At 39.1% G+C, this 24,756-nt stretch overlaps 1 long non-coding RNA gene across 1 annotated transcript; it reads left to right on the top strand.

The window, feature by feature from the left end:
• Window positions 1-13,437: 13,437 nt before the first annotated feature.
• On the top strand, window positions 13,438-24,664 carry LOC138896497 (uncharacterized). Its single transcript, XR_011409705.1, has 2 exons — window positions 13,438-13,647; window positions 24,092-24,664. It is a non-coding gene; the product is annotated as an uncharacterized lncRNA (long non-coding RNA).
• Window positions 24,665-24,756: the final 92 nt, after the last annotated feature.

Genomic DNA, 24,756 nt, shown 5'->3' with positions numbered 1-24,756 from the left:
TTATGAGTTGGCTTACTAGCAAGTACGGCTAAGCTCCATCACGGCTTGAGATGGGATTTTGGGTCATGACACCTACTAAGTGTTGAACAACAAAGAAGGTTCAATACTATCATGAAAGAAGTAGTAAAGAAAGAAATTATCAAGTGTCTCGATACCAAAATTATTTTCTATTTTGGGCAGTAGTTGGGTTAGTCTAGTATAATGTGTTCCTAAAAAGGGTGGAATGACTGTTGAGGCAAATGAGTTGAATAAGTTAGTTCCGACTCGAACTATAACGGTGGTGACGGTGTACATTGACTATAGGAAGTTCAATAAAGCTACACGCAAGGATTATTTCCCTCTTCCCTTTTATTGATCAAATGTTGGATAGGCTAGCAAGTCATGGGTACTATTATTTCCTTGAAGGATACTAGGGTTACAAGCAAATTACCATAGATTCAAAAGATCGCGAGAAGATGATGTTTACATGCCTTTATGGTACCTTTTGATTTTAAGAGGACGTCATTCGAACTTTGCAATGCACACTTCCAAAGGTGCATGATGGTCATTTTTACCAATATGAAAAAAATATTTGTGAAAATCTTCACGGATGACTTTTCAGTTTTTGGGTCATCTTATGAAAAGTGCTTGAGAAACTTAGCAATGGTACTACAATGTGTGCAGAAATAAACTTAGTGCTATACTGGAAAAAATATCACTTTATAGTGCACGACATGATGTTGGGTCATAGAGTAGCTAAGAGTGGAATTGAAGTGGATAAAACAAATGTAGAGGTGGTTGAGAGGCTGCCACCACCGACTTATGTGAAGAGAGTCTGTAGCTTCTTGGGACACACATGTTTTTATAAATATTTAATCAAAGATTTCTCTAACATTGCTACTCCTTTGTGTTGATCGAGAAAGATATGGTGTTTCGCTTTGATGAAGCCTGTCTCAAGGCATTTGAAGAGCTAAAAAGGCAATTGATAGTTGCACTGATCATCGTAGCACTAGATTGGACCTTATGGTTCGATCTCATGTGTGATACTAATGATCATTCTATTGGAACAGTATTGGGCAAAGAAAAGATAAGGTGTTTCACTTTATTTATTATGCGAGTAAGACCCTTAATGACGCACAAATAAACTATACAACCACAAAAAAAGAGTTATTAGCGGTTGTGTCGGCATTCAATAAGTTTCGAGCCTAAGTGGGAACGAAATTCATAGTCCACGTCGATCACGAAACAATCTGGTATTTGTTTTCTAATAAAGAGTATAAGTCTAGACTAATGAGATGAGTTTTCTTATTGCGGGAATTTGACTTAGAGATATGAGATATAAAGGACATTAGAAAATAAAGTAGCTAATTGTCACAACCCAATTTTTTCTCCGTTGGGTATTGTGATGGTACCTAGTCTTATAGACTAAGTAAGCCTAACATTTACTAAATAACAATAATAATTAAAAAATATCTAACAATTTGAAATAGAAATCTCTTAAAATTTATAATTTCCAAAACCAGTAGTACAAATCATAAGCTTTACAGAGTTTGCTGCAAAGTTTTAAATATAACTGTTCAGAAATAAGAATAAACAGTGCAAAACGAAAACTTAAAGGTGACTCCGAAGCCTGCGAACGCAGCAGCAGGTTTACCTTGAGTCTCCACAGCAACGACCCGCAAAGATGCTAACGAACAAATACCTGTATCTGCACAAAAATATGCAGAAGTGTAGAATGAGCACACCACAGCGGTGCCCAGTAAGTATCAAGACTAACCTCGGTGGAGTAGTGACGAGGAACAGTCAAGATACCTACTGGTCTAATAAACTAAACAAGAATAAGTATATGAACAACAAAAATATGATATCTACTTAAAGACTATGCAATATGGCTCACAATAAAGTAATGGCAATAAGAAAGGAAACAACAAGTATCAGCGGAATACTATAAAAATAACTCAGAAAAATGAATGGAACACAACCTAAATCCGGAATCACAAATACAGTAAGGACAAGTAATAACTCAGCAAATACAACCGCTTTTACATAAGGTTTTAGTCAACAAACTCCACGAGGTATCGAACCTCGGACAAATTACAATTCACGGGTCTCACTACCTGAACCCTAACACTTGTCATCATGTGCCCTCATTACACTTCATAACCGCACTAACGACTCACGTGCCAATAGAGTCATTCTCACATAAAAGGCAAGTAAACAAGGGTGAGTATCTATGCTCAACAATATCAAGAACACCTCTTATCCGATAAGAGTACTTAACTACGTATATGCTTGTGCAAGTGTCCTAACATAGTCCATACCAACAATTAAGCATAAGGAAAAAGAACGGACAACACAGAGAAATTTTTCTCACAGCTTTCACAAGATAAAACTCACACAGGTAAGTGTACCACTACACAAATATCAACAACAAGAATGCCCCCATGCCATCACGAATCACCACAAATCAATCCCTAACATAGCCCACCTTGTCTCGCCACATATGCAATAATAAAGTAAGTGCCCGTCTTGTCTCGCCACACGTGCATAACAATGTTCCCACCTTGTCTCGCCACACATGCATAACAATGTTCCCACCATGTCTCGCCACATGCGCAACCCCGCCCTCCCCCCACATATATATATATGTCCCGCCTTGTCACGCCGCATGCGCAAATATCAGTAGTAACAATAGCACGACAGAAATCTCGTGCAACCCCATAACAACAACCGCATGGGAGAAATCTCGTGCATCACAATAACCACAACCGCACGACAAAAACCTCGTGCATCACAATAATAAATACAACAACAACAATGATAATAAGACAAGGATACGACAAATACGTCAACTCAGAAATTTCAGAACTCAAGGAAACGGAAGAACTAATTCACAAGGAGTATCCACGATAAAGAATGCTAGTCATAATAAGAACATCTCAACAAGAAAGGAAATATTATGTAACAACGGTCCACAATGTATAATTCGACAACGAGGGAGCTAACACAAGACGAAAAATTCCAAATAAGGACAAGTCAACTAAAATATAGGATATCTAACTTCTTTTAAGGTTGGAAAATTAAGAGAGAGATATAACAACTCCAATTAAGGATAGCAGTATAAGGATAATCATTTGCCTCAATTAAGGATGAACAATTATAGAAGAGATAATTATAATTTCAGATAAAGATAAGTATTTAGGAAAAAGACAACACGACAATAGAAGAGATATAATTTCAGTTAAGGCACATATGGATCAAATGAACAACAAGAGTGGATCATGAAGCAATTAATTCCAATTAAAGCAGGTGGAAGTGAAAATGGAAATTAAGAAACGTAATCATAATGAGAACAACTGCATATTTAGTGAATACAAGGACCTAAGAATCCCTAAAGGCAAATTTTTCACAAATACGTTTGGGCACGTACTCGTCACCTAGCGTACACGGACAATAATTAGCATAGAAAACTCAAATCCTAAGGGGTAGTTCCTCCATACGAAGTTATGCAAGATACTTACCTCAAAGAAAGACTGATACTCAAAAATAAACTTCTCGGGCGAAATGACCTCCGGACGGCTCAAATCTAACCAAAATAACTTCAAAGCACAAATAAAACTCATAAGAAACTATTCCGGACCATAAAGCCTCAATCTTTATCAAAATCTAAAAATCGGTCCAAAAGTCGACCCCCGGGCCCGCACCTCGAAAACAGACAAATTTTACAAAACCCGAACACCCATTCCGGTATAAGTTCAATCATACAAAAATTATCAAATTTCGATACCATTTCGTCCCACAAATAATGATTTTTCATTTTGAATTTTTTTTTCAAAAACCACTATTTTTCCCAACTCAAAACACAAATTAAATGATAAAAATAAATATAAAATCATGAAATATAATAAATTCTAGGTGAAGAACACTTACCCAATCGATTTGCTTGAAAACCCCACAACGAATCGCTCAAAACAGAGCTCCATAAATTAAGATATGATAAAAATGGACTAACCCTTGATTTGAAGATCTTATATTCTGCCCAGATGTTTATGCATCGCGAACGCGGAAGAGCATTCGCGTTCGCGAAGAAGGAAAATGAAAGCTGCCCAGTTATGCTTCGCGAACGCGATAACACGTTCACGAATGTGGAGAGGAAAAGTCTGATGGCCCAACGACTGTTCTTCGCGAACGCGTGAAGAAGTACGTGAACGCGAGGAGTGGAATGACATAGCTACGCGAACACGTGGGAACAGAAGCAAACGCGAAGAAGGAGAAAGCACACTTTCGTGATCGCGAACGTGATCATGAGAACGCGAAGAACAATGAATTACTCCTCCAAAATTACTCTTCGCGAACGCGAAGGAAGGGACGCGAACACGATTAAGGAAACCATATGACAGAAAACAGCAGTTCAAAAATAGAAGAAAATGGCCCGTAGCCCATCCGAAACACACCTGAGGCCCCCGGGACCCCGTCTAAACACACAAAGAAGTTCCATAACCTAACACGGACTCGCTCGGGGTCTCAAATCACATCAAACAATGTCGAAACTATGAATCACACCAAGAATCGAACTTATGAACTTTCAAAACTTCCAACTTCGAAAACTCATGCCGAAACTAATCAAACCAACCCAGAATGATATCAAATTTGGCAGGCAAATCCCAAATAACATAACGAAGCTGTTCTAACTCTCGGAATCACATTCCGACCCTGATATCAAAAAGTCCACTTCCGGTCCAAATCTCCAAAAATTCGACTTTCGCCATTTCAAGCCTAAATGAGCTACATACCTTCGAAACACAATCCGGACACGCTCCTAAGTCCAAAATCACCCAACGGCATTCCGGAGTCGTCTTCACACAGTTACTTCTACGGTCAAAATCCTAAGACTTAAGCTTCCGTTTTAGGGACCAAGTGTCCCAAAATCAATCCGAATCTTTCGGTAACTGAATTCAACCACGCACGCAAGTCAATACACATAATACGAAGCTGCTCAGGGCCTTATGCCGCCAGACGTGACTAAAATTCTAAAAACGGCCGACCGGTCATTACATCCTTCCCCTCTTAAATAAACGTTCGTCCTCGAACGTGACAAGAATTGCCTCGAAGTCTTCAGATCACCGAATGCACATATCCAACATACACTCACGGGTGATCCCGCGTCACCCCAATCCGCATAAGCTTGACGACACCATCCCAACTGTAATTCACCCTTTCTACCAACACCGATAAGCCTTAGAGTCAAAATTCTCACCTCTCATTTATCTTCAAAAGACCCGATTCTAAATCCATAACCGGTATCAGTCTCAACCAGCTATAACAACTCATGCCTACACCCACAAGTTACGACCACTCAATATGACACACTACACATAGGCCCATAATAACAATTCTGATCATAATAGATGTCCGAAATCAAAACCAGTGCCGACAATTAGCCTCATATCCGATAGGAAGCCGATTCAAACCTCCACAATACTGACAACGATGCAAGAAACATGAAGGCCCCTTCATTACACACTCGAATCAACAAGTCACAACTAACACCACCGGGCACACACCCCGCAAGCTAAAACTCAAGAAGCACAGAACGAAACTGACTGAATATGTAAAGAGAAACACATAAGAGAAATATCAAACAAGCCCGACAAGCACAACTCTCTAACAGTACCATACTACGAATCAATTCAAAAGGAAAAATCAAAGTGTATGAACAAATCATAAGGATCTTATCCTGGTATAACCTTCCATCGCGGCACGCAACCCGGCTCAAACATATCAAATCATATGGAATCGCGAGGGTCTCACCCTCAACTCTGAATCACAAGCCGAATACACATCATACCAATTGAAATCTTCCACTGACTCGGTTCTGCCAATAAAATCACAACACTTACTGAACTCTCACCCCGGTAGAGTATCAAATCACAAATCGTAACCAAATTACTCAAGAATCACATCAAACCTACCATGATGGATAACATGAATTCACTTCTAGTCTCGAAACTTTAAATAATGAATAGAAACAAATGATAGGAATGAGTTACCACTCATATAGTCTCCCAACAGGGGAAACACATATACATAATACTAAGTCACGAACTCACCCATAGGTGGAGCAACAAATAAGGGACTCACCCCGATAACCAGAACTGAAACAAAATACGAATGGTGCCCCTCTATAACAAATCAAAAGCATACCTGTATGGCATTATCTGGCGCAACGGCCTCAAGCCTACTATATGAAACACATCAACGGGTCGGGCCTTTCCCTCTTGAACGCCCCCTACTCACCTGAATACTCCGCTGTGACATACATGTCTAGAGTCTAGGACAATCTCTCACCCTGTGGATGGTATCTCCACACTCAAAGCAACCTCTCTGCTGACGTGGTTGTGGGAACTGTGCGGTACGGGTACTCTGAGACCCATGAGCACCTGAAACACTGTGCGAAGCCTGAAGTGCAAACTGAACTGGTTGACCTACAAAACTTCTACCATGTCTTAGCCTGCCTCCAAAATAAGGACCAGTAGATCTCTCTGGTCTACGAGGCCTCCTTGCCTCCCTGTCCTCTCTCTCTCTCCTGATCTCGCTTGTACTCTCTCTCATGGCCCCACCTGTCCTCTCTCTCCTGATCCCACATACCATCTACACAGCGAGCGATCCCTACCACCTGCTGAAACGAAATATCTGACTCTAACTCCCGAGCTATGCTGAACCGAATATCATGCCTGAGTCCCTCAATGAATCTACGGACACGCTCTCTAATTATAGCAACCAAAGCATGTGCATGTCTGGACAAATCACTAAATTTAACGGCATACTCTGACACTGACATAGTGCCCTGGCGTAGCTGCTTAAACTTCGCGCGCCATGCATCTCGAAGGGACTGAGGTACGAACTCTCTCAAGAACATCTCTGAAAACGGAACCCATGTAAGTGAAGCTAACTCGGCTGGGCTAACCAACTCATACGCCCGCCACCACTGATAAGTCGCTCCCTTAAGCTGGAACGTAGTAAAAGCAACCCCATTCGTCTCAACAATACCCATAGTGCGGAGAGTGTGATGGCACTCCTCCAGAAAACCTTGTGCACTCTCTGAAGCCAAACCACTGAATGTAGGAGGGTCATATTTCTTTAACCTTGCAAGTCTAAGTTGCTCTTCCTCAGATGCTGCTGCCCTAACCTTTGGCCGAACTGGGACCATATGATGTGTCGCCATGACACCTGGAGCCTGACCAACATGAACTCGTTGCTCTGGAGTGTGGGCGGCGGGAGTCTGAGCTCCTCCCCCGGTCTGTGAAATAGTTGGTGTAACCGAAATAAACCCCGCCTGAGACAATGTACCAAATATGCTCAGGAACTGTGCTAAGGTCTCCTGAAGTCCGGGGGTAATAACAGGCGCCTCCGGTACCTGCCCCCTCCCCCCCAACTTGAACTACTAACGTATCCTCACCTACTACTCTGGTAGGTGCCCTAGCTGCGGCACGTGCTCCTCGTCGGCCTCTGCCCCTAGCGACATCTGCTCCGGGGGTAACGTCATCAGTAACTGCAGCTCGTGTCCTCACCATCTGTGAGAGAATGGAATGATAAAAGTTTAAATTTCGAGATCAATGAACTCGTACGATAGGAATGAAGGAAGTGAAACTGTCCTAATAGTTCTATAGCCTCTCGAAGATAAGTACAGACGTCTCCGTATCGATCCGCAAGACTCTACTAAACTAGCTTATGACTCGTAGTACTTATGAACCTAGAGCTTTGATACCAACTTGTCACGACCCAATTTTTCCTCAGTTGGGTATCGTGATGGCACCTAGGCTTAGGGACTAGGTAAACCTAACATTTACTAAATAACAACAATAATTAAATAATAGCTAACAATTTGAAATAGAAATCTCTTAAAATTTACAATTTCCAAAACCGGTAGTACAAATCATAAGCTCTAAAGAGTTTGCTACATATTTCTAAATACAACTGTTCAGAAATAAGAATAAACAGTGCAAAATGAAAACTTGAAGGTGACTCCGAAGCCTGCGAACACAGCAGCAGGTTTACCTTGAGTCTCCATAGCAATGACCCGCACAACTGCTAACGAACAAATACCTGGATCTGCACAAATGTGCAGAAGTGTAGAATGATCACACCACAACGGTGCCCAGTAAGTATCAAAACTAACCTCAGTAGAGTAGTGACGAGGAACAGTCAAGACACCCACTGATCTAATAAACTGAACAAGTATAAATATCTGAACAACAAAAATATGATATCTACATAAAGACTATGCAATATGGCTCACAATACAGTAATGGCAATAATAAAGGAAACAACAAGTATCAGCGAAATACCATAAAGATAACTCAGAAAAATGAATGGAACACAACCTAAATCCGGAATCACAAATACAGCAAGGACAAGTAATAACTCAGCAACTACAACCGCTTTTACATAAGGTTTTAGTCAACAAACTCCACGAGGTACCGAACTTCGGACAAATCACAATTCACGGGTCTCAATACCTGAACCCTAACACTTAGCATCATGTGCCCTCATTACACTTCATAACCGCACTGACGACTCACGTGCCAATAGAGCCATTCTCACATAAAAGGCAAGTAAACAAGGGTGAGCATCTATGCTCAACAATATCAAGAACACCTCTTATCCTATAAGAGTGCTTAACTATGTGTATGCTTGTGCAAGTGTCCTAACATAGTCCATACCAGCAATTACGCATAAGGAAAAAGAACGGACAACACGTAGAATATTTTCTCACAGCTTTCACATGATAAAACTTAGATAGGTAAGTGTACCACTACACAAATATCAACAACAAGAATGCCCCCACGCCATCACGAATCATTACAAATCAATCCATGATATAGACACACACACACACACACACACACACACACACATATATATATATATATATATATATATATATATATATATATATATATATATATATATATCCCGCCTTGTCACGCCGCATGTGCAAATATCGATAGTAACACTAGCACGGCAGAAAACCTTTTGCAACCCCATAACAACAACCGCACGGCAAAAATCTCATGCATCACAATAACCACAACCGCACGGTAAAAACCTCGTGCATCACAATAATAAATACAACAGCAATAATGATAATAAGACAAGGATACGACAAATACGCCAACTCAGAAATTCCAGAACTCAAGGAAACAGAAGAACTAATTCACAAAGAGTATCCACAATAGAGAACGCTAGTCATAATAAGAACAACTCAACAAGAAAGTAAATATTATGTAACAACGGTCCACAATGTACAATTCGACAACAAGGGAGCTAACATAAGACGAAAAATTTCAAATAAGGTCAAGTTAACTAAAATATAGGATATCTAACTTCTTTTATGGTTGGGCAATTAAGAGAGAGATATAACAACTCCAATTAAGGATAAACAGTATAAGGATAATCATTTGCCTCAATTAAGAATGAACAATTATAGAAGAGATAATAATAATTTCAGATAAAGATAAGCAGTTAGGGAAAAGACAACACGACAATAGAAGAGATAAAATTTCAGTTAAGGAACATATGGATCAAATGAACAACAAGGGTGGATCATGAAGCAATTAATTCCAATTAAAGCATGTAGAAGTGAAACTGGAAATTAAAAAACGTAATCATAATGAGAACAACTGCATATTCGATGAATACAAGGACCTAAGAATCCCTAAAGGCCAATTTTCCACAAATAAGTCTGGGCACGTACTCGTCACCTCACGTACACGGACTACAATTAGCATAGAAGACTCAAATCCTAAGGGGTAGTTCCCCCACACGAAGTTAGGCAAGATACTTACCTCAAAGAAGACAGGCTGATACTCAAAAATGAACTTCTTGGGCGAAATGACCTTCGGACAGCAAAAATCTAACCAAATTAACTTCAAAGCACAAATAAAACTCATAAGAAACTATTCCGGACCATAAAGCCTCAATCTTCATCAAAATCTAAAAATCGGTCCAAAGGTCGACCCCCGGGATCGCACCTCGGAACCCGACAAATTTCACAAAACCCGAACACTCATTCCGGTATGAGTTCAACCATACAAAACTTATCAAATTCCGATACCATTTCATCCCTCAAATCATGATTTTTCATTCTGAAAATTTTCTTCAAAAACCACCATTTTTCCCAACTCAAGACACAAATTAAATGATAAAAATAAAGATAAAATCATGGAATATAATAAATTCTAGGTGAAGAATACTTACCTAATCGATTTGCTTGAAAACCCCACAACGAATCGCTCAAAATTGAGCTCTATAAGTCACGATATGATAAAAATGGCCTAACCCTTGATTTGAAGATCTTATATTCTGCCCGGGTGTTTATGCATCGCGAACGCGGAAGAGCATCCGCGTTCGCGAAGAAGCAAAATGAAAGCTGCCCAGTTATGCTTCGCGAACGCGACAACACATTCGCGAACGCGGAGAGAAAAAGTCTGATGCAACGACTGCTCTTCACGAACGCGTGAAGTAGTACGCGAACGCGAAGAGTGGAATGGCATAGCTACGCAAACGCGTGGGAACAGATGCGATTGCGAAGAAGGAGAAAGCATACTTTCGCGATCGTGAATGTGATCATGCGAACGCGAAGAACAATGAATTCCTCCTCCAAAATTACTCTTTGCGAACGCGAAGAAAGGGACGCGAACGCGATTAAGGAAACCAGATGACAATAAACAACAGTTCAAAAATAGAAGGAAATGGCCCGTAGCCCATCCGAAACACACTCGAGACCCCCGGGATCCCATCTAAACACACAAACAAGTTTCATAACATAACACGGACTCGCTCGGGGTCTCAAATCACATAAATCAACGTCGAAACTACGAATCACACCAAGAATCGAACTTATGAACTTTCAAAAGTTTCAACTTCGAAAACTCGTGCTGAAACCAATCAAACCAACTCGGAATGACGTCAAATTTTGCAGGCAAGTCCCAAATAACATAACGGAGTTGTTTTAACTCTCGAAATCGCATTCCGACTCTGATATCAAAAAGTTCACTTCCGGACCAAATCTCCAAAAATTCGACTTTCGTCATTTCAAGCCTAAATGAGCTACAAACCTCCGAAATACAATCCGGACACGCCCCTAAGTCCAAAATCACCCAACGGAGCTAACGGAACCGACGTAACTCCATTCTGGAGTCATATTTACACAGTTCCGACTACGATCAAAAACCTAAGACTTAAGCTTCCGTTTTAGGGATCAAATATCCCAAATCACTCTAAATCATCCGGTAACTGAATTCAACCAAGCACGCAAGTCAATACATATAATACAAAGCTGCTCATGGCCTTATGCTACCGGACGGGACTTAAATTATCAAAATGACTGAGCGGGTCGTTACACTAATCACTTGTCAAGGTTGGAGAACCATGAGCATGTTGAAGATGGGGAAAGATTAATGAGACATTTCTCAATGAGAAATTTTTTTCCATCACGCATGACCCCCCTATGGTATGCAAATTATGTGAACTTCATAGTGAGCGAAGTACTTCCACTAGAGGTATCGTTTGAGGTAGGAAGCGATTCCTTTATGATGTAAACTTTTACTTTTGGGACGAGCCATTTTTTATAAATAATATGTTGATCAGTTGATTAGAAGATGCATTTTGGAAAGAGAAGTGAAACAAATTCTATATGATTGTCATGTTTCCCCTTATGGTGCCATCACGGAGTAAATATAATGGATGTGAATGTATTGCAGTTTGGGTTCTATAGGCCAACTCTATTCAAGGACACTCATGTACTCGTGAAAAAAGTTTGACCAATGTCAGAGAACATGAATAATTATGAAAATGCATGAGTTGTCATTAACCAATATTCTGAAAGTTGAGTTATTTTATATTTAGGGTATAGACTTCATAGAACCATTCTCATTATCTCACGAGAATAAATATATATTGCTAGTGGTGGACTACTTGTCAAAGTGGGTAGAAGAAGTCGTTCTGCCTACTAGTAATACAAAGGTGGTAACTAACTTTGTGAAGATGAACATATTTTCGAGGTTTGGGACTCCACAGACTCTAATCAGTGATAACTTGATACACTTTTGTGATAGATTGTTTAATAACCTTTAATCAAAGTATGAAATTCGCCATAAGGTCGCAACTATATATCGCCCTTAGTCTAGTGGACAAGCTTAAGTGCCGAATAGAGAGGTAAAATTTTTTTTTGGAGAAGACTATAAGCACAAATAGAAAAAGATTAGGTTGCAAAGTAATTACATAATGTTATATGGGCATATATAACTGCGTATAAGACATCAATTGATACTTCACCTTACAAGCTTGTGTATGAGAAGCATGCCACTTACTTGTTGATTTGGAGCACAAGGCTTATTGGATGGTTCGGAAGTTGAACATGGATATGGAAGCAGCGGGTGATAAGAGGCTATTACAATTGAACGAGCTATATGAGTTTCGGTTGCATGTATACGAGAATTCCAAACTTTATAAAGAAAAAACTAAGAGATGGAATGATAAATGCATTCATCCCTTTCACTTTGAGTCAAGCCAAAAGGTGCTTTTATATGATTCGAGGCTCAAGTTTTTCTCAGGGAAATTGAAATTGAGATGGTCAGGTATGTTTGACGTAGTGCTAGTCACTCCGCATAAAGCAATAGAGTTGCATAAAGTGAATGGTGATAGAATATTTTTTGGTAATTGGATAGAGGGTAAAGCATTATTGGGGAGAGAAATTTGATCACAAGAAGACTAAGGTCTATCTTGCAAACGCTTAGATTATGAGTCTGCATCACGCTATGATGTTAAATGAAACGCTTATTAGGAGGTAAACTAATTTTATTGCTTTTTAGTAGATTTTAACTAGATGCTAGATGTTAGATTAGTTTTTCATGATTTTTGTGTTGTTCTGTGTGATGTTTGTATGTCGCTAAATCATAGGTAGTAGTTAAAAATATAAGGGGTCGTTTGGTAGGAGGTATTAGAAAAAATAATGTAAGCATTAGCTCTGTGCATTACTAATACCTTGTTTGGTATATTTTTTTAACCTGTGTATAACTAATACTTGCATTAGTTATACATCATACTTGGTATTAGCCTATGTATAAGTAATGCATAGAAAACCATGTCATTAGTAATACTAAGGCTATCAATGCATGCATTAGTATGGTTAAAGACAAAATTGTCCTTAAAGCCCCTTAAAGCTAGAGAATATGGAAGACATTTTTGTAAATAACTATTTTTCTAAAAAATTATGCAATGCATTATAATTTTTAATACACCACACCAAACAGTTTATAAGAAATAATATCTGCATAACTAATACTTGCATTACTAACCCATGTATTACTAATCCTTGCATTACTAATACACCATGCTTCGCACTATTCTTATACAGCTCCAAACGACCCCTAAGTGATCCAGCGTACGCAAAGGTTTGGGAAAAAATAATACAAAAGATCTGCAAAAAGTAGCACAATAGTCCCAGTGCCCAGACCATCATAACGCGCATCCCCTAGCACTGGAACTAGAAGAAAAGTTTGGTGTTGCCCAGACCATAACCTCCCCTGGTGTTGGATCCTAGAAATTGTCTGTTCCTATCATGACAGGTACCACGTCGCACCTCCCATGGTGTTGGAGCCCCAGGTAAGCCATTTTTAACCCATATTCTCTCCCTTTCTCCCATGATTGCTGAACCCCTTCCTAACCCCCTTAGGTTCAAGTGAATTGGTGCTTGATTCCTTATGTGAATTTTGTGACTTTAGTGTATTGAGAATTTGCTAATGACCTAATACGAGGTGCTAAACTAAAATTCACATCACCTTTTTAGTAGTGGGAGGGTAATCTGATTGACCCATTGTTCGAATACCTTGAACGAAGTTCTATGCACGCCAAATGTTCGATAAATATTTATAAGGTAAATTTGCTCGTTGGTGAAGTCTGAGTAGTCGAACGAATATGCTTAGGAATAAGTGTAGGGTGCTAGAGTGTGATTTGGAAATGCACCAGGGTTGTGTTGCCCGACTTCATATAATGCCATGCCATGAACGACTATTGAACGAATGTCGTGCGTACACGCACGAGTGTAGCTCGCGGAGACTGTGCCTGACAGCTCACCTACCTGTGATTGTACTGTTTTATGTCTTTTGAACAGTTTTAGATTTTTTTAGGTGAGTCATAGTGTATATTAATTAGTTTAGTATCGACTAAGGGCCCAAGTATATCATGACCACTTTATTATGGCTCGTGCTATGATCAAGTGCGTCGTTCGTATGCTAGAATATTATATGCTATGTGCAAATCGTGTTTGGTTGAAAAGGAAAAGTCCTGAGTACCCAACACACTTGACATTAGTCTATTGAGAGAAAATTGTGTTGTTAGATCGTTGATTCTTCAATGACACATATTCTTAAGTCTTAAGTGTAAGGTTGTTCCAACCCTAGCTTTTGTCTTTCGTTGATCTTATGATATATATCTAATGTGTTGCATTCCGTTTGTTGGTTTAGGTACAATGGATCGTGAGAAGCAAGGTAAGTGTTATTCCCGCCAATATTGCTGTATTTGTAAATAATAATTCTGCAAAATATAAGTTAACATTATGAAACAATAATAAATTCGAGCCCACTGAATTCACAGTGTTTCCTTAAGGAATTTAATCCCCTCCTAGTACCCAAGGTAATGGATTATTTCCTCCCAGGATAGAACGAATAACACACTGGTGTAGCGGTACTTCAAACCCCAGTGTTTCAGCGAACACAAAGTTCGGTAGCAAATCACACTTACAGTTACTTTGTTTGAAGTTAAAAACAATGTAGAACGAAGGAGTATAAACTCAGAAAATCGTATGGAAATGCTGAGAGGAAGGAGTGCAATGTATAGCCAATTTGTTAAGCGAATTGTATGTTGTGTGTTGAGTGTCTTTCTTCAACATCTGCTGCACATATATATAGCAGCAAAAATGTTGAAGAAGACCAAACGTCCACCCTCCATGGTGGAGCAAGCATTACATGTTTGTGGAGCAAGCACTTCATGGTGGGAAGAGCATTAGGCGGCTGCCAAATGGTCAATACACGGATTGGAAAATATCTGTTACAAATGCGGATAATCTTACGTTAATATTTACTATTAACAAATAAATTTGGTCTAAAAAATTAATCAATCAATCGATCATTTGACCAAATCCAAATCCAAATCCAAATCCAAATACAAATCCGAAGCCGAAGCCGAAGCCGAAGCCGAAGCCGTAGCCGTAGCCGAAGCCGAGCCGAGCGAGCGACGACGACGACGACGCGAGGCTTGCTTTCTTCTTAACTCTTTAAGAGCTACAAGAAGAGCAATTATATATATACCCACCAAAAATATCTTCCTCTTCCAATATGGGACAATGTCTCATTGTCAAGAGGGAAAACTTAAAATTTTACTCAAAATTTCATTTTTCCTCCATTTCCCATTCGCCCTCATTTTAAGAATATTTCATCTTAAAAACAAAACCTCAACAATCCCCCACATGAATGGGGAATGGCTATATCACGGAAGTATGCATGAAAAAACTGTGTGATTTACAAGTAAGGATTAATCGCATCTGGATAAGTAGGTTTCCCTTTGAACTTTCCGTAGTAAACTTATGTCGGATATACTCGGTCAATCGGTAGATTTGATATCTTTGAACCGTCGATCTTTGGTGTATACCTAGACAACCATAAGTCACACAATCAACCCTTAACCGTCTTTGGTTCTCATTGTTGTGTTCGTTTCAGCCATGAACACCGCCTGGTTTCATAAGTGCGTAGAGAACTGGCCTTACAAAGTTCTCCTTGAAGCGGCTAACACTTCACACTTACATAGGTGATTCCTAAACGTGTCATCCTGTAGATACACTATTTGATATACCCCGTATCAAATTTAGAAATCATTAAAAAACCTTAATGCTTTATCCTTGGTACTGAACATTGTCTCATCACGAGAACGGACTAAAATTTTATTTGACAATGTTGAACCGTCATTAATGACTTTGTTTGATCTCCTTGAACCTAGATCTTGGGATCTCCAGTCTTCTAGGTAGAGTTACCGCCACAATGACTTGTTCTCGGCCATAGCCCCATTCCCCTTGATGATTTCTCAACTACCTCTCTAGTTAGGCCTTTTGTAAGTGGATCCGACACATTATCACTTGACTTTACATAGTCAATCGTGATAATTCCTCTAGAGAGTAATTGCCTAACAGTTTTATGTCTTCGTCGTATATGACGAGATTTATCGTTATACATAACGCTCCCAGCCCTTCCAATTGCCGCTTGACTATCACAATGTATGCATATTGGTGCCAACGGTTTGGGCCAAAATGGAATGTCTTCCAAGAAATTCCGGAGCCATTCAGCTTCTTCACCGGCTTTATCTAAGGCTATGAATTCAGCCTCCATTGTAGAGCGGGCAATACATGTTTGTTTGGACGACTTCCAAGATACCGCTCCTCCACCAATAGTGAATACATATCCACTCGTGGACTTAGAATCAGTTGAACCGGTGATCCAATTTGCATCACAGTATCCCTCAATCACCGCAGGGAAATTACTGTAGTGCAATTCAAAGTTCTGGGTATGTTCTAAATATCCCAAAACTCGTTTCATTGCCATCCAATGAGATTGGCCTGGATTGCTCGTATATCGACTCAGTTTACTTATAGCACAAGCTATATCTGGTCGTGTACAATTCATGATATACATTAAGCATCCCAACACACGAGCATAATCCAATTGTGATATGCTTTGGCCTTTGTTCTTTGCTAATGCAAGATTCACGTCAATTGGAGTTTTTGCAACTTTAAAGCCCAAGTGCTTGAATTTTTCAAGTACTGTCTTAATATAATGAGATTGTGACAATGCCAGACCTTGAGGAGTCTTATGGATCTTAATTCCCAGAATTAAATCAGCAACTCCCAAGTCTTTCATATCAAACTTGCTATTGAGCATACGCTTAGTAGCATTTATGTTGGCAATGTCATTACTCATTATCAGCATATCATCCACATATAGGCAAACAATGACTATGTGATTTGGAACATTTTTAATGTACACACATTTATCACATTCATTTATCTTAAAACCATTTGACAACATTGTTTGGTCAAATTTCGCATGCCATTGTTTGGGTGCTTGTTTTAGTCCGTAAAGAGACTTAACAAGTCTACATACCTTCTTTTCTTTACCTGGAACCACAAACTCTTCAGGTTGTTCCATGTAAATTTCTTCCTCCAACTCTCCATTCAAGAAGGCAGTCTTAACATCCATTTGATGAATTTCAAGACCATACACTGCAGCTAATGCTACCAACATTCGTATGGACGTAATTCTTGTAACTGGAGAGTATGTATCAAAGTAGTCTAGACCTTCTCGTTGTCTATACCCTTTGACTACGAGCCTTGCCTTGAATTTATCAATAGTGCCATCATCTTTGATTTTTCTCTTAAAAATCCATTTAGAACCCAAAGGTTTATTTCCAGGAGGAAGATCAATCAATTCCCATGTATGGTTGTTCAATATGGATTCTATTTCACTATTGACTGCCTCTTTCCAAAACAATGATTCCGAAGAAGTCATAGCTTCTTTAAATGTTTGAGGCTCATTCTCCAATAAGAAAGTCACAAAATCTGGTCCAAATGAAGTAGACGTTCTTTGACGTTTACTACGTCTTGGATTCTCCTGATTACATGTACTTTCTTTTGTTTCTTCCCGAGGTCGTTTAGATCCTTCACCAAACGACTCACATTCCTTTTTATACGGATATATATTTTCAAAAAACTCAGCATTATCTGATTCTATAACCGTATTATTATGAATGTCGGGATTTTCTGATTTATGAACCAGAAATCGATATGCTTTACTATTTGTCGCATATCCTATGAAAACACAATCAACGGTTTTCGGTCCTATCTTTACCCTTTTGGGTTTAGGAACTTGCACTTTTGCCAAACACCCCCACACTTTAAAGTAATTCAAGTTGGGCTTCCTTCCTTTCCATTTTTCATATGGAATGGATTGTGTTTTGCTATGGGGCACTCGATTTAATATTCGATTAGCCGTAAGAATGGCTTCCCCCACAAGTTCTGTGGCAAACCAGAACTTATCAACAACGCATTCATCATCTCCTTTTAATGTGCGATTCTTTCTTTCCGCAATCCCATTAGATTGGGGCGTGTAAGGGCTGTTGTTTGATGAATAATTCCATATTCTAAACATATTTCTTCAAAAGGAGATTCATATTCACCACCCCTATCACTTCTTATCATTTTTACTTTCTTGTTAAGTTGCGTTTCAACTTTATTTTTGTATTGCCTGAATGCGTCTATTGCTTCATCTTTACTATTCAGTAAGTAAACATAGCAATATCGAGTACCATCGTCAATAAAAGTTATGAAATACTTCTTTCCACCGCGAGATGGTATTGACTTCATGTCACAAATATCTGTGTGAATTAAGTCTAAAGGATTTGAATTCCTTTCAACTGACTTATAAGGATGTTTAACATACTTAGATTCCACACATGTTTGACATTTTGATTTTTCGCATTCAAACTTGGGCAGTACTTCCAAGTTAATCATTTTCCGCAAGGTTTTATAATTGACATGACCCAAACGTACATGCCATAAATTATTTGACTCAAGTAAGTAAGAAGAAGCTAAAATATTATTATTATTTTCCACAACCATTACATTTAGGTTGAAAAGGCCCGAGGTAACCTTTTCCTACAAATATTTCATTCTTACTAATTACAACCTTGTTTGACACAAAAACGCACTTAAAACCGTGCTTAACAAGAAGTCCAGTAGAGACTAAATTCTTTCTCATTTCGGGAACATGAAGGACATTGTTCAAAGTCATGACCTTGCCAGAAGTCATTTTCAGAAATATCTTTCCATATCCTTCAACTTTTGCTGTTGAAGCATTTTCCATATAAACTGTCTCTCCGGGTTCAGCAAGAGCATAGGTAGCAAAAGCTTCTCTAACTCCACAAACATGGCGAGTGGCTCCTGAATCAAACCACCACAGTTTAGGATTTCCCACCAAGTTACATTCAGAAAGCATGGCACACAAGTTATCAACATCATCATGGTTTACTACCATGTTTGCTTGACCCCTTTTCTTGTCTTTCTTCGGAGCACGACACTCCGTAGATTTGTGTCCGGTTTTCCCACAATTGTAGCAGTTTCCACTGAACCGCTTCTTGGTTGGGTTGTATTTCGGACCAGAAGCCTTCTTCCTCTTTTTGTTAGCTTCAACAATATTTGCTCCCATTATTGTTGAATTTCCACGGCCTCTCCTTTCAGCAGCTTTATTGTCCTCTTCGATTCTCAACCGAACAATGAGATCTTCAAGGGACATTTCCTTTCGTTTGTGTTTCAAATAATTTTTGAAGTCCTTCCACAACGGAGGCAACTTCTCAATCATTGCTGCTACTTGGAATGCTTCGTTGATGACAAGACCTTCAGCAAGTAGATCATGAATAATCACTTGCAATTCCTGGACTTGGGTAATAACAGATTTGCTATCTACCATTTTGTAGTCCAAAAATTTTGCGGCAACGAATTTCTTCATCCCGGCATCTTCAGTTTTATATTTCTTTTCAAGCGCATTCCACAATTCTTTTGACGTCTCCATGCTACTGTATACATTATACAGATTATCATCCAGTCCGCTAAGAATATAATTCTTGCATAAAAAATCAGAATGCTTCCACGCTTCAATCACGAGAAAGCGTTCATTCTCTGGAGTTTTATCTGGCAGATCAGGAACATCTTCCTTGATGAACTTCTGTAGACATAACGTAGTTAAGTAGAAGAACATCTTCTGCTGCCAGCGCTTGAAATCAATCCCGGAAAATTTTCCGGGTTTTTCTGCCGGTGCCAACGCCGGTGTTCGGCTTGTCGATGCGTTGGCAGTCGCCATCGGAACAGCTTGGTTTTCGTTTTCAGTCATCATCTTTTCTGTAAAAGAATGACACAAACAAACGTTTAATACACGTTTTCAAACTGGAGTAAAAATCACGTAGATTTTAATATCCAACAAAACGCCACGAAGGCTTAACTCTCCAAAACGGGAGTACACAAACCACAAAGGTTTTAGTTTGCAGAATAATAAGAATAACACAAATACAGAAATAAATATTAAATTCCTTAAGATTGTTATTCCCGCCAATATTGCTGTTACTTCAAACCCCAGTGTTTCAGCGAACACAAAGTTCGGTAGCAAATCACACTTACAGTTGCTTTGTTTGAAGTTAAAAACAATGCAGAACAAATTTGGAATCAATCGATCATTTGACCGAATCCGAATCCGAAGCCGAGCGAGCGACGACGACGACGGCGCGAGGCTTGCTTTCTTCTTAACTCTTTAAGAGTTACAAGAAGAGCAATTATATATATACCCACCAAAAATGTCTTCCTCTTCCAATATGGGACAATGTCTCATTGTCAAGAGGGGGAAACTTAAAATTTTACTCAAAATTTCATTTTCCCTCCATTTCTCATTCACCCTCATTTTAAGAATATTTCATCTTAAAAACAAAACATCAACAGTAAGTCCCAGGCTACTACAAAGCTTTCCGCTGCTGCACATTGAACGGAGAAATCTACTCATAGTAAGGCTATTTCGAGTAAATAATCTAAGGGAAAACAAGTGGCCGAAGCTCAGCTAGACCACCAAAGAGGCCTTGTTCGACTGTGGGATTTAATAGTGCTGGCGCAAGGGCTGGTACCATAGCTTCGAGCCACATGACAGGTACATCTATGAGAGAGGTATCAATAAAGCTACTCTAGAAGAGGATTATCCTAAGCTCTTGGCACAAATAAAGATAATGAAGCTAGATCGCTTATTGAAGTCACCTAGCCATGCCAACCTGAGCATGGTATATGAATTATATGAAAACTGGAATTGCAGTCATGACCATGCTGATGTGCGAGAGGGAAAAGGGTGTACCTATCAAGAGTGGATCTGTGCAACTACTTAAGGATTAACAATTATGACCCGAGGATTCTCCAAAAGTTCATCTGCAGTCCTACCTACCCTGCCATCCATCATACACTTTGCGGAGTGAATTTCAATGCTAAGCGGACCCGCACTTTAGGGAGGAAGCATCTTGAGATGATCCGGAAAAACTTCTGCAAGCTAGCTCAAGTTTGGCAAAACTTTTTCCAAACCCGCATTATGCCAGGCGAGCACACCTCAAAGTGTATGCTATCACGTGTGTGTTTGATATATTTTCTGACAGGGAAACTTGCCAATATTGGGCAGCTTATGCTTAATGAAAAGGCTCGCACCAAGTTTGGGCACAAGACCAAGAGGTTCTTCTTTGGAAATATTCTTACAAAATACATGTTGTCCTGAGACATACCTGAATAAGGACAGCGATGATATTGAGCCAGCTATTAAGGGTCTCTTGGACATCACAACATTGGCGGAAAGAATAAAGAAGCTGAGTACTACTGCAATAGATGCGAAGAATGAGAAATTTAATCGCCATATTTGTGGCATGTTGAACTTGATCATGCAGCATGTTGGGGTGATAGAGGAAGAGAAGTTGCAGCTGCTTACAGCGTACCCCCTATCAGGCGCAACAAAGGAGATATTGGAACTTGCACCTAGCAGTCCACTTCACTCATCTGAGGATGATAACACGATTCCTGGATCCCCTCTTGCTGGTGATGTTGGTGATAGTGAACAGGTTGATAGACCGCTAGCAATTGAGCGAGTTGTCGAGGTTGTAGCTATGGTGGGGACGGAGTCCGATGAGGACAGTGATGATGGAGATAATGCTACTACAGAGCCTGCCAAATGTTCAGGCAGTGCAAGGTTGAAGACAAGACTTTGGAGTATAACCCAGAGGGGTTAGAGTAACAGAGAGTCCCTTTTTCTACCCTTTGTGTTTTATTTTTATTATGTGCATTGGGGATAATTCACAATCTAAGCGTGGGTGGGGGGAAATTTTCTGCTTCTTTTTATGGATGATTGTATTGATACTATTTGCATATTTTCGTTTAGTCACTTGACGTTATTTTGATTTATTTCTTGATTTCGTAGTTTTGTATATTAGCTTAATATAGTATTAGTTTAGTAGTTAGTTAATCGATTGAAATTTTTTTGACTTTTTTCGAAGATGAACTTCTTAGAGGGGTTAAAGTCTAAAAAAATAAAAAATAAGAATAACACAAAAAATATTTTTTTGCTTAAATAGTTAGTTTTAGTTTAGTTCAGTAGGTAACAATCCCCCTTGGTTTTTCTTTGGGCATCGGTTCTTTTTAGTGTTGTAACTTATATGGAGTATTTTTATTTTTTACCCCAAGAGCAAGGTGAGGAGTTCTTGGAGGGAGGGAGCCAAGGGTCTATCGGAAACAGTCTCTCTACCCTAGGTAGGGGTAAGGTCTGCGTACACACTACCCTCCCCAGACCCCACTAGTGAGATTATACTGAGTTGTTGATAGAAATGAAGGAAAAAAATTGAATTGCTCCTAGATCCCTTTTGACCGGTTTGACGCTAACATATTTAGGCCTTGGCGTGCAAATTGCTTTCCTGGCAATTTTTGAAAATTTGATGCCTTAGGAAACTTGAGTAGCCTGTTTTGTGATGCATTCTCTCAGTTTCTTGACTTGTATATTCACCTGGTGCTGGTTGCTTAATACATCTTGGTATATATGATAGCTTGCTTTGACTTTAGTGTTGAACCAAAATCGTCCTTAATGGGTCATGTGCTTGTGTGTTAAGAGGTAGAAAAAATATATTCTGTGATATCTCGTGCTAGTATAGAACTTGTCCCATGTATGGGACAAAGCAAAATAAGTGATCTTGTTGAATCTAGGAGATAATTTAGGCATTTCGTTGATTATCCTATTGAGTCTTAATTGCCTACAATTGTTAATGTTTTCCATAGTGAGCCCTTTGAGCCTACAAATTTTTCCTTTGGCACCCGTATTACAAACCAACACCCTTTTTCGTAATTAAACTTTTTGATTGAACCTTGATATCTGAAGATGCTTAGTTGCAAAAATATCGAGGAATGTCTCCTTGATCTTTCCTCCATCTTTAACATACCCATGGTTGCTACACAATTTTGCAAAAATCTTATACAAAATGAGGTGGCTTTTGAGTGAAATCATAGAAGGAAAGAAATGTAAACTTGTGTAAACAAAGAACCACTAGCAAAAATTGCAATCATGTAGAGAGTGTTAGAAAAAAGGCAAAAACAAAACAAGAAAAAAGAAGAAAAAAAGAGAAGAAAACATAACACATCTCCCTATTATACCTTATCCTTGCTATTGAGTTGCCAATATGTGAAGTGCTTAAAGAAATAGGGTCTATCCTTGACATGATGTTGTATTATGGCGTTTGAAGCTGGGTTATGATAAGTATGTACCCGAATTGAATATTGTATTGTATTAAAATGCTTAGAAGGGTTAGTCATTTTTACCCATATGTATCCTACATGTCCCTTAGTCTACATTATAACCCGTAAAGTCTTATTTGATCCTAGAGTTGGCAGAACTAGATTAGTCGAGTTCTACACTACGGGCAAGCCTATAGTATGATTTTGGGAGGTACATGAATTTTTTTGTGAGAGCAAGTGGATTCATATTCTCATGTGTGGGTCCTTAAATTACATTTTAACTCTTGATTTGAACGTATGGACTATCTCTTCTCTTATTTTGTGATAAGGGATGCTATTAGACTTCTCTTGTTAGGGTGGGTATGCAAGTTGAGATTGCTTAGTGATGACAAGTTGGTCTTTGAGGTGAGGTGGTTATAGGCGGGTAATTTGAATGCACTGAATTGCTTAATTATATTTTGGCATGTAAAAATTAGAAAGTGTAGAGGTGCGTATACAAGGGCTTAATTGTTGGTATCAATTATGATCATAGGTGCAGTGCGCGTAATTGCTCTATGCTCCAGCGCGTAGTGGCGTCTTGGGTTGCATTATTGAGATAGTCAAGTTTTATGTTGTTCGAGGACAAATAAAAGCTTAAGTGTGAGGTGTTGATATTTGACTAAAAATGTATATTTTTGCATGAAAATTGCCTCAGTTCTTGTTCTACTATTTCTGTAGGAACAGATTGAAAGTGAAATAAAGTGAATGCATGCGAATTTAGATTAAAATGGAAGACAAATGAAGGAAGTATAATTTCATTGCCCAGGCCACTGCATTGTGATACCCGGGGCGCTAAAAACAGAAGAAAAAAAGAAGGTCTCAAGGCCAACCCAGGCCAGCACATTACGGTACTTATGGCGCGGAAGGTAGAAGTTTCAAAAGGTTAGCACCCAGGGTAGTGCACCGCGGTGCCAGCACTTCCGAAATTTTTCCTACCACGACATGGAGAAGATCTTTTTACTCTTGCACGTCCCTAACTAGTATAAAAAGATTTTAAACCTAATTTTTGGGGAGTTAGACTTTTGGAGGCATAAAGCACACGCCTGGAGCAATTGCGGAGCAAGGATCATCGAGTTTTTTTCTCTTTATCTTTTCTTGGTAACCTTATGCTTCAAAATTCTTATGTAATATGTGTCGTGACTATGTGTGGCTAAGTTCTATAATTCTAGGATTGTGGTTAGCCATAACATTGATGTTTGATTGTTATTTTCTCTTTTAATATGAAACTCGATATTATGGTTGCATCTTTAACTTTGTGCATAATAGCTTGATTGTTTGGCCAACAATCAGGTTCTATCAACTATCTCTAATATGCTTGGGAAAGCCGTTCTTATATTAGAGAA

This window comes from Nicotiana tomentosiformis, chromosome 7 (genome assembly GCF_000390325.3).
Source record: "Nicotiana tomentosiformis chromosome 7, ASM39032v3, whole genome shotgun sequence".
Taxonomy (NCBI): domain Eukaryota; kingdom Viridiplantae; phylum Streptophyta; class Magnoliopsida; order Solanales; family Solanaceae; genus Nicotiana; species Nicotiana tomentosiformis.
Note: the sequence above shows the minus strand (reverse complement) of the source record. Positions and strands in the feature narration are given on the sequence as shown.